Raw genomic sequence first — 7,500 nt, forward strand, 5'->3', positions numbered from 1 at the left:
GAAAATTCCCAGTGGTTCCTACACCCACAAGGCTGCGCAACGTCCAGGAGCAGGGTAAGGTAGAACTCCTTCGCAGTGAGAAAGTCTATATTGAGGCCGTAGTACTACTCCCAGTGGTGCTTAACAGCTTCGCCAAAGGCGACGCTTCAACGTCATTACTTCGAGCGGGTGGAGTCCGGTAACATCCGTACTTGATATTCCGAAGTGGGTAATGTATGTGACCTTCCCATCATATTATGACAGGCTAAGCCCCTCTCCTGATGTTTTAACGCCCTGATCTCCCAACAGTGTAACTCCTGATTGTCTTCTCTGTTCTCATTGTTATGATCTGTTCTTCATGTTCGGATGATGATGTGTTCTGATCTGTTCTTCATGTTCGGATGATGATGTGTTCTGATCTTCTGTTCTTCTTGTTTGGATGATGATGTGTTCTGATCTGTTCTTCGTGTTTGGATGATCATGAGTTCTGATCTTCTGTTCTTCGTGTTTGGATGATCATGAGTTCTGATCTTCTGTTCTTCGTGTTTGGATGATCATGAGTTCTGATCTTCTGTTCTTCGTGTTTGGATGATCATGAGTTCTGATCTTCTGTTCTTCGTGTTTGGATGATCATGAGTTCTGATCTTCTGTTCTTCGTGTTTGGATGATCATGAGTTCTGATCTTCTGTTCTTCATGTTCGGATGATCATGAGTTCTGATCTTCTGTTCTTCAAGTTTGGATGATGATGTGTTCTGATCTTCTGTTCTTCGTGTTCGGATGATGATGTGTTCTGTTCTTCTGTTCTTCATGTTCGGATGACTGAGTTCTAATCTTCTGTTCTTCATGTTTGGATGATCATGAGTTCTGATCTTCTGTTCTTCATGTTTGGATGATCATGAGTTCTGTTCTTCTGTTCTTCATGTTCGGATGATCAGAGGTTTCGTCCTTTTGTTCATGTTCTGAAGATCATGAGTTCTGATCCTCTGTTCTTCATATTCGGATGATCATGAGTTCCACCTTTCTGTTCTTCATGTTTCTTTCCTTTAGTTCTTCATGTTCAAACCACATCCTGATTTTGGATTCGGACTGGCATGCATTGGCGATCAAACACGCGTGTTATCTGTTCTCTGTCTTTCACAGAACAGTTTGTTCTTTGATCTATATATTTGTTCTCTGATCTATATTCATAACGACATTAATTCTGAGTTCTCTCACACGTAGTATAATATGAGATTGCCATGGAACCAAATTTACGCCATAAGGAAGGATTATATATATATATATATATATATATATATATATATATATATATATATATATATATATATAGGGGAGAAAGAATACTTCCCACGTATTCCCTGCGTGTCGTAGAAGGCGACTAAAAGGGACGGGAGCGGGGGGCTGGAAATCCTATCCTCTCGTATTTTTTTTTTTTAAATTTTCCAAAAGAAGGAACAGAGAAAGGGGCCAGGTGAGGATATTCCCTCGAAGGCCCAGTCCTGTGTTCTTAACGCTACCTCGCTATCGCGGGAAATGGCGAATAGTTTGAAAGAAAGAAAAGATATATATATATATATATATCCCCTGGGGATAGGGGAGAAAGAATACTTCCCACGTATTCCCTGCGTGTCGTAGAAGGCGACTAAAAGGGGAGGGAGCGGGGGGCTGGAAATCTTCCCCTCTCGTTTTTTTTTTAATTTTCCAAAACAAGGAACAGAGAAGGGGGCCAGGTGAGGATATTCCCTCCAAGGCCCAGTCCTCTGTTCTTAACGCTACCTCGCTAACGCGGGAAATGGCGAATAGTTTGAAAGAAAGAAAAAATATATATATATATATATATATATATATATATATATATATATATATATATATATATATATATGATACTCTGTTGTAAGGCATGCACATGTGCGTTACTGTATTCAAAAACACATATTATGATATTTCATATGTATTTCAGATGTAGATACAGATGTATGATACTCTATTTGAAGGCATACGAATGTATGATACTGTATTTGAAGGCATACGGATGTATTATACTATATTTGAAAGCATACGGATGTATGATACTGTATTATAATACAGTATACAGCATACAGTTTATATCTTAAAATATGCACTTATGTGATATTGTATTTTAAGACATGCACTTGTATTCTATCGTATTTTAAGGCATGCAGGTGCATAATGTATTGCAAGGCATGCTGTTGTATGATACTGTATTTGAAGGGCTGTAGTTGTATGATGTCGGATCTTAAGGCATGCAGTCGAATGATAATGTATAATAAACCATGCAAATGTATGGTATTGTATTTTAGGGCATGCAGTTGAATCTGTAACTTGAAATCCTCTTTAAATACATTCATGTGTATGATATATATTAAGGTATACAAGTATGTGGTATTGTATTTTAAGGCATGCAGTTGTATTGTATTGTATTTTTCATACAGAATCAGCTGTACTGCAGTGATAAGGAAAGTGAAGGTGTGTTTGTTTACCACAATATTACGGTCACCTTCATCTGTTTAGTGTAAATACACTTTTGACACCTGAGTTATACCAGCCATTTGAGAGCTTACACAATATATATATATATATATATATATATATATATATATATATATATATATATATATATATATATATACATTATCCCTGGGGATAGGGGATGAAGAATACTTCCCACGTATTCCCTGCGTGTCGTAGAAGGCGACTAAAAGGGGAGGGAGCATGAGGCTGGAAATCCTCCTCTCTCATTTTTTTTTCTTTTTTTTAATTTTCCAAAAGAAGGAACAGAGGGGGGCCAGGTGAGGATATTCCACAAAGGCCCAGTCTTCTGTTCTTAACGCTACCTCGCTAATGCGGGAAATGGCGGATAGTTTAAAAGAAAAAGAAAAGATATATATATATATATATATATATATATATATATATATATATATATATATATATATATATATATATATATATATGTGTGTGTGTGTGTGTGTGGAGCAGAGAGTTTTTAATTATCAGAGAATTCACTGGTGGAGGGAAAGCAAAGATGTCTGTTGAAGGTGTTGTAGCGAGATAAACACAAGGATTTAAGTCTTCATTCTCCTTGTAATTAGGATAAGGATAATTAGGATAGGATAATCACATGCTTGGTGTTGACACTACAGTCCGTAGAGTGGATAGGATCCAGTTCATCACAAAGAGGATCGGAAACCCTCGTCGTGTTCAGTCTACAAAGTAGGCCGAAGTGAACTTGATGGAACTCAGCGAAGACATAACGAAGGGAATAAGTCATGGAGGGGAGAGAGAAATAAAATTTATGCACTACGTTGCTGAACTCTCATGAAGTCCTGACGTAGAATAGTGATTGGAATTATAACAAACATCTGAAGATCTAGGAGTCATCAGCAATTGAGAAACTAGAATTTAAGGAGAGAAAATAGATGGAAGTATTTACTGTATACATGAGAGGCAACATTGGATGTAGCTACGTCGTCTGGTCATCCACGGATATAAGCTAGTTTAGAACTTCGCGAGCCAATTCAAGATGAGCTGAGGTGAAAGATCTCAAAGTATGCGATGCACTTGGGAGGAAAGAGACCGGGGTAAATCAACGCCTAAGACGGTAAATTGAAGGTAGGGGACAAGACAGTGACATGAACTCAAACCTCGCAACACAGGGAAGAAGCGGAGGTATTAAGTCTACAATCATACAACTGAAAGATATCCAGCACGAGTGTATACAAGAGCAGTGCTAAAATGGCAGAAAGACTATGGACTATGCCCCTGGCAGTAAATTGTGAACGGGCTTGGAATAACTACAGAAACATTTGAAAAGAAAAAAAACCTGTTATGTAGTTGAAGATAGATAACAGATGAATTCAGGACCTACAAGTATTGTATGGGCAGAGAGAGAGAGAGAGAGAGAGAGAGAGAGAGAGAGAGAGAGAGAGAGAGAGAGAGAAATACATTACTATACGTCAAGCAGTTCATTAAGATACGCTTTCCATACGAACACTTTAACACCTTACCCTTTCGGAAGGTTAGATCACCCTGGTTGTAAGCAGGAGTCCCCCAGCCAATCTGTTGCACACTCGTGAACACTATAACCTCCACCACAACCACAACCTTACCTGACCAACTTCTGGAAGTTTGATCTCGTCCTCCGTCTTCAAGAAGCCAACTTCAGTTATTCCAGTACCTTCTCTCCCTCTCTCTCTTTTAACACTGTTTTTCCTGTATATTAACCATCCTTCAGAATGTGATTGACGTATTACTCGCGACAGTTTTTTTTCTTTTTTTACTCGAGCGTTCCCTTATGCGCGACACATCACCACAAGTCTACATACAGCGGTTTACCTAGGCTACTGGTCATGCGCCGCCACCCGAACCGCTCATGACGACTCGAGCCCAAACTGTCGTACCGCCTAGGACGACAGTGCCGGCAGTGTTGACGACCAAGTTTTTTGTGGGAACCTAAAAAGTCATTCTGACGCTGACCATTTATATATTAGATAATTCATATGAATATCATATATATATATATATTACGAAGATCCTTCATGTGTATATATTGATCATTCAAACTTGATCGACCGGTGAAGTATGGTTGGAGGAGATGGTTCGGAGCGATGCATTTGAATTGTCTCACTATCGATTACAGAAAGGGCGTCGGGTCTTCCACTGGATTTATCACTTATTTTAAAGTACGTCCCAGTGGGGCCGGGCCGCCGCGCCCCTGTCATGGTTCGGAGAGGCGCCCTGCCAGCCAGCCAGCCAGTAATGGGTGCGTTGTTTTCTGAAGTAGCTGAAGGCAGATCCCAGTTTATTTACCCGAAATAGGTCACGTTTTGAACGGATCCCAATTTGTTGTTTTCTGAAATAGGCAGTTTGATAACAGATCCCTATTTGCTGCTTTCAGAAATAGGTAATGTGGCAATAGATCCCAATTCGTTGTTGCTTGCAACAGTTCGTTATTTTTAGTATCTTGTGTTATCGTACACCGACGCTGGAGGGAAATGCATTACGAGAACTCTTAAAAAAGATACGTAATTAGTTTTACTCTCAGTAGCTCACAAGAATGATATACATATATATATATATATATATATATATATATATATATATATATATATATATATATATATATATATATATATACATATTATTCGCCATTTCCCGCGTTAGCGAGGTAACGTCAAGAACAGAGGACTGAGCCCTTGAGGGAAATCCTCACTTGGCACCTTTCTCCGTTCCCCCTTTTGGAAAATTAAAAACGAGAGGGGAGGATTTCTGCCCTCCGCTCCCTTCCCTTTCAGTAGCCTTATACGACACGCAGGGAATACGTGGTCCGTAATTTCCAATCACATATGGAAATCCATGTCGAATCCAGGTTCTGCATGAATGGAAGACAGGGAGGAGCAAATGTCAGATATGAATTAGACTAAAAACAGAGAGTAGGCACAAAAATAATCATGGAGATAAGAGATAAGGATATAGTTGTGTGGTACATGCGAGGATAATGCAGTCCCGTGGCTCCTGGTGTACAGGCTAAGACTGAGTTAAGACGAGCAAGGACAGACACGGAGGGTCGGGTGATGATCTGGGGGCATTACCACAACGCGCTTGAGGACGGGTTCCCAGGAGGAGGAGGAGGTGGAGGAGGAGGTGGGGGAGCCTCGGTGGAATGACTCAAAAGCTAAAATGCGAAAATTGTCGTGACGTTAAGAGATGAATTTGGAGACTGGACATAACAGCGTGAAGCCAAAAGGGAGATGGGATGACAATGTGTGGGAAAAAGATTTCTCTTTTTCCGTGGTAGACTTGTAGACCACTGGGTTAAATTACAGCCATATGGTTTCAGTGCAACGACTGTCAGTACGTTACAAGTCAAAGCCTGAGGTATACTTCAGTGTTATCTGTTATCAGTAGATGATATATAGCATAGATTTATGTTTAGTGCTTTTAGAATTCAGTTTTCCTTCTTGTTTCACACCCAAGCCTGCTCTCTGGTCATTCCCAGCTAACGGTCAGTGTTAGAAAAACTTTCCGTTACACTTTCCTCTAGAATTACCAGGGCAGTATAGTTTCTCCATACTGGATGGAGAGAGGTTTCTTCTTTCCCCCTCCTCTACCGGCTGGTGTGTCACAGGGAGGTGCCTTCTGCTTTACTCTCCTGTTTCCTGTATAACCACGATCGTAACCTCAGGACAACACAACTGTCCTTCCAGCAGGTTACCTCGTCATAGACCAGCAGGTTACCTCGTCATAGACCAGCAGGTCTCCTGTTACCTGTCCTTCCCTTGTATCCCCATATACAAACACTCTCTTGGGCCATTGTCGTCTAAACTCATATATACACACACATATATATATATATATATATATATATATATATATATATATATATATATATATATATATATATATATATATATAAATATTCTTCCTTCAGTACATCCCCGCCCCCTTTTCCTTTACCACCTGTGACCCCTTTCCCTTTGCCACCTGCTCACCCCTGTCTTCATCGTCCCTCATCACCTCCCCTCCCGCTCTTCCCCTCCCGCTCAGCCCAGCCAGGACAGCGGGAGTCGCCAGGGTACCACAATCTTTGTCATTACCCAAAATCGGTCACACCGGACGCAGTTAGTTTGTCAGGCGGCGACACTTGTAATTACGCGCGCTTGGCTCCTTCTCAAGAAAGAATTACCGCTCGCTGAAAGTCCGGGACGAAGGATGGTCATTGAAGACGAGAGTCGAAGGCGAAGGACAGTTATGGAGGACATTAATTTTTGGAACGAAGCGTCGTTAGTCATAATAAAAGACTGGAACGTTGGACAGTTAGTGATGGTATGAGTTTAGAAAGATGAACAGCTAAAAAACATGACCCCCTTGCCCTGCGCTTCACTTTTGGCTCACTTTCCCTCTTTTACAGGTATTGCTTTGGGTCCTGCACCCGAGAGCTGGCTGCCTGTGTGCCCCCCACCACTAGCTAGACCACGCAATAACTCGCCAAGCTGCTGCGTCACATGAGTGCTGTGAGGCCGTTGGGAACTTAAAGGTGGGCCGTTTTGAAATTTTTTTTCTCTTTTTTGCACGTTGAAGCTTTGAAACTTCCCACCCTCTCATGCCTTTCCCAATAACTATCACCTGACACTTTTCTTATTATCTTAAAAGGTAGGTTTTTCACTTCTTCCAGAATTTTGTAAAATCCTTCTCTTCTTTTTCTTTTGTATAGTTTGATCAAGGCCCGGCCTTGATGTGGGCTTTTAGCCGTGACTGGAGACTCCAACATGAAACAAAAAAGTTCCACATGACAGAAATCTAGATTGTAAGGCAGGTAGTAACGACGGCTTCCTGGAGTGACGGAAACATATGAATATGTCCCACATTACAAGAGCACAACATGTTCTAGTGGATTCTTATCACAAGGGAACGTCTCGTGTAGCGAAGATGGAGACACAAAGATCTCTGTTGGCGAAGTCGGATGGACATATGTTGTGGGAGGAAAGGGGAGGGTGAAG

General features: G+C 40.9%; 1 protein-coding gene and 1 long non-coding RNA gene across 3 annotated transcripts in view; one reads left to right on the forward strand and one right to left on the reverse strand.

Annotated features, from left to right (window-relative positions):
• Positions 1-7,032, forward strand: part of LOC139757165 (uncharacterized) — a 146,327-nt gene extending 139,295 nt beyond the window's left edge. The window contains exon 4 of the long non-coding RNA XR_011714523.1: positions 6,912-7,032. This is a non-coding gene — a long non-coding RNA (uncharacterized lncRNA). The remainder of the gene's footprint in view (positions 1-6,911) is intronic.
• Positions 1-7,500, reverse strand: part of LOC139757163 (uncharacterized) — a 138,843-nt gene that overhangs the window by 52,566 nt on the left and 78,777 nt on the right. The window contains exon 1 of one of the 2 annotated variants that reach the window (XM_071677281.1): positions 4,111-4,349. The exons of the other annotated variant lie outside the window; for it this stretch is intronic. The gene's annotated coding sequence lies outside the window, so the exon portion shown is untranslated. Of the gene's footprint in view, positions 1-4,110; positions 4,350-7,500 lie in introns of those variants that run through there. 2 annotated transcript variants of the gene reach the window in all.

Source organism: Panulirus ornatus, chromosome 25, assembly GCF_036320965.1.
Source record: "Panulirus ornatus isolate Po-2019 chromosome 25, ASM3632096v1, whole genome shotgun sequence".
NCBI lineage: Eukaryota > Metazoa > Arthropoda > Malacostraca > Decapoda > Palinuridae > Panulirus > Panulirus ornatus.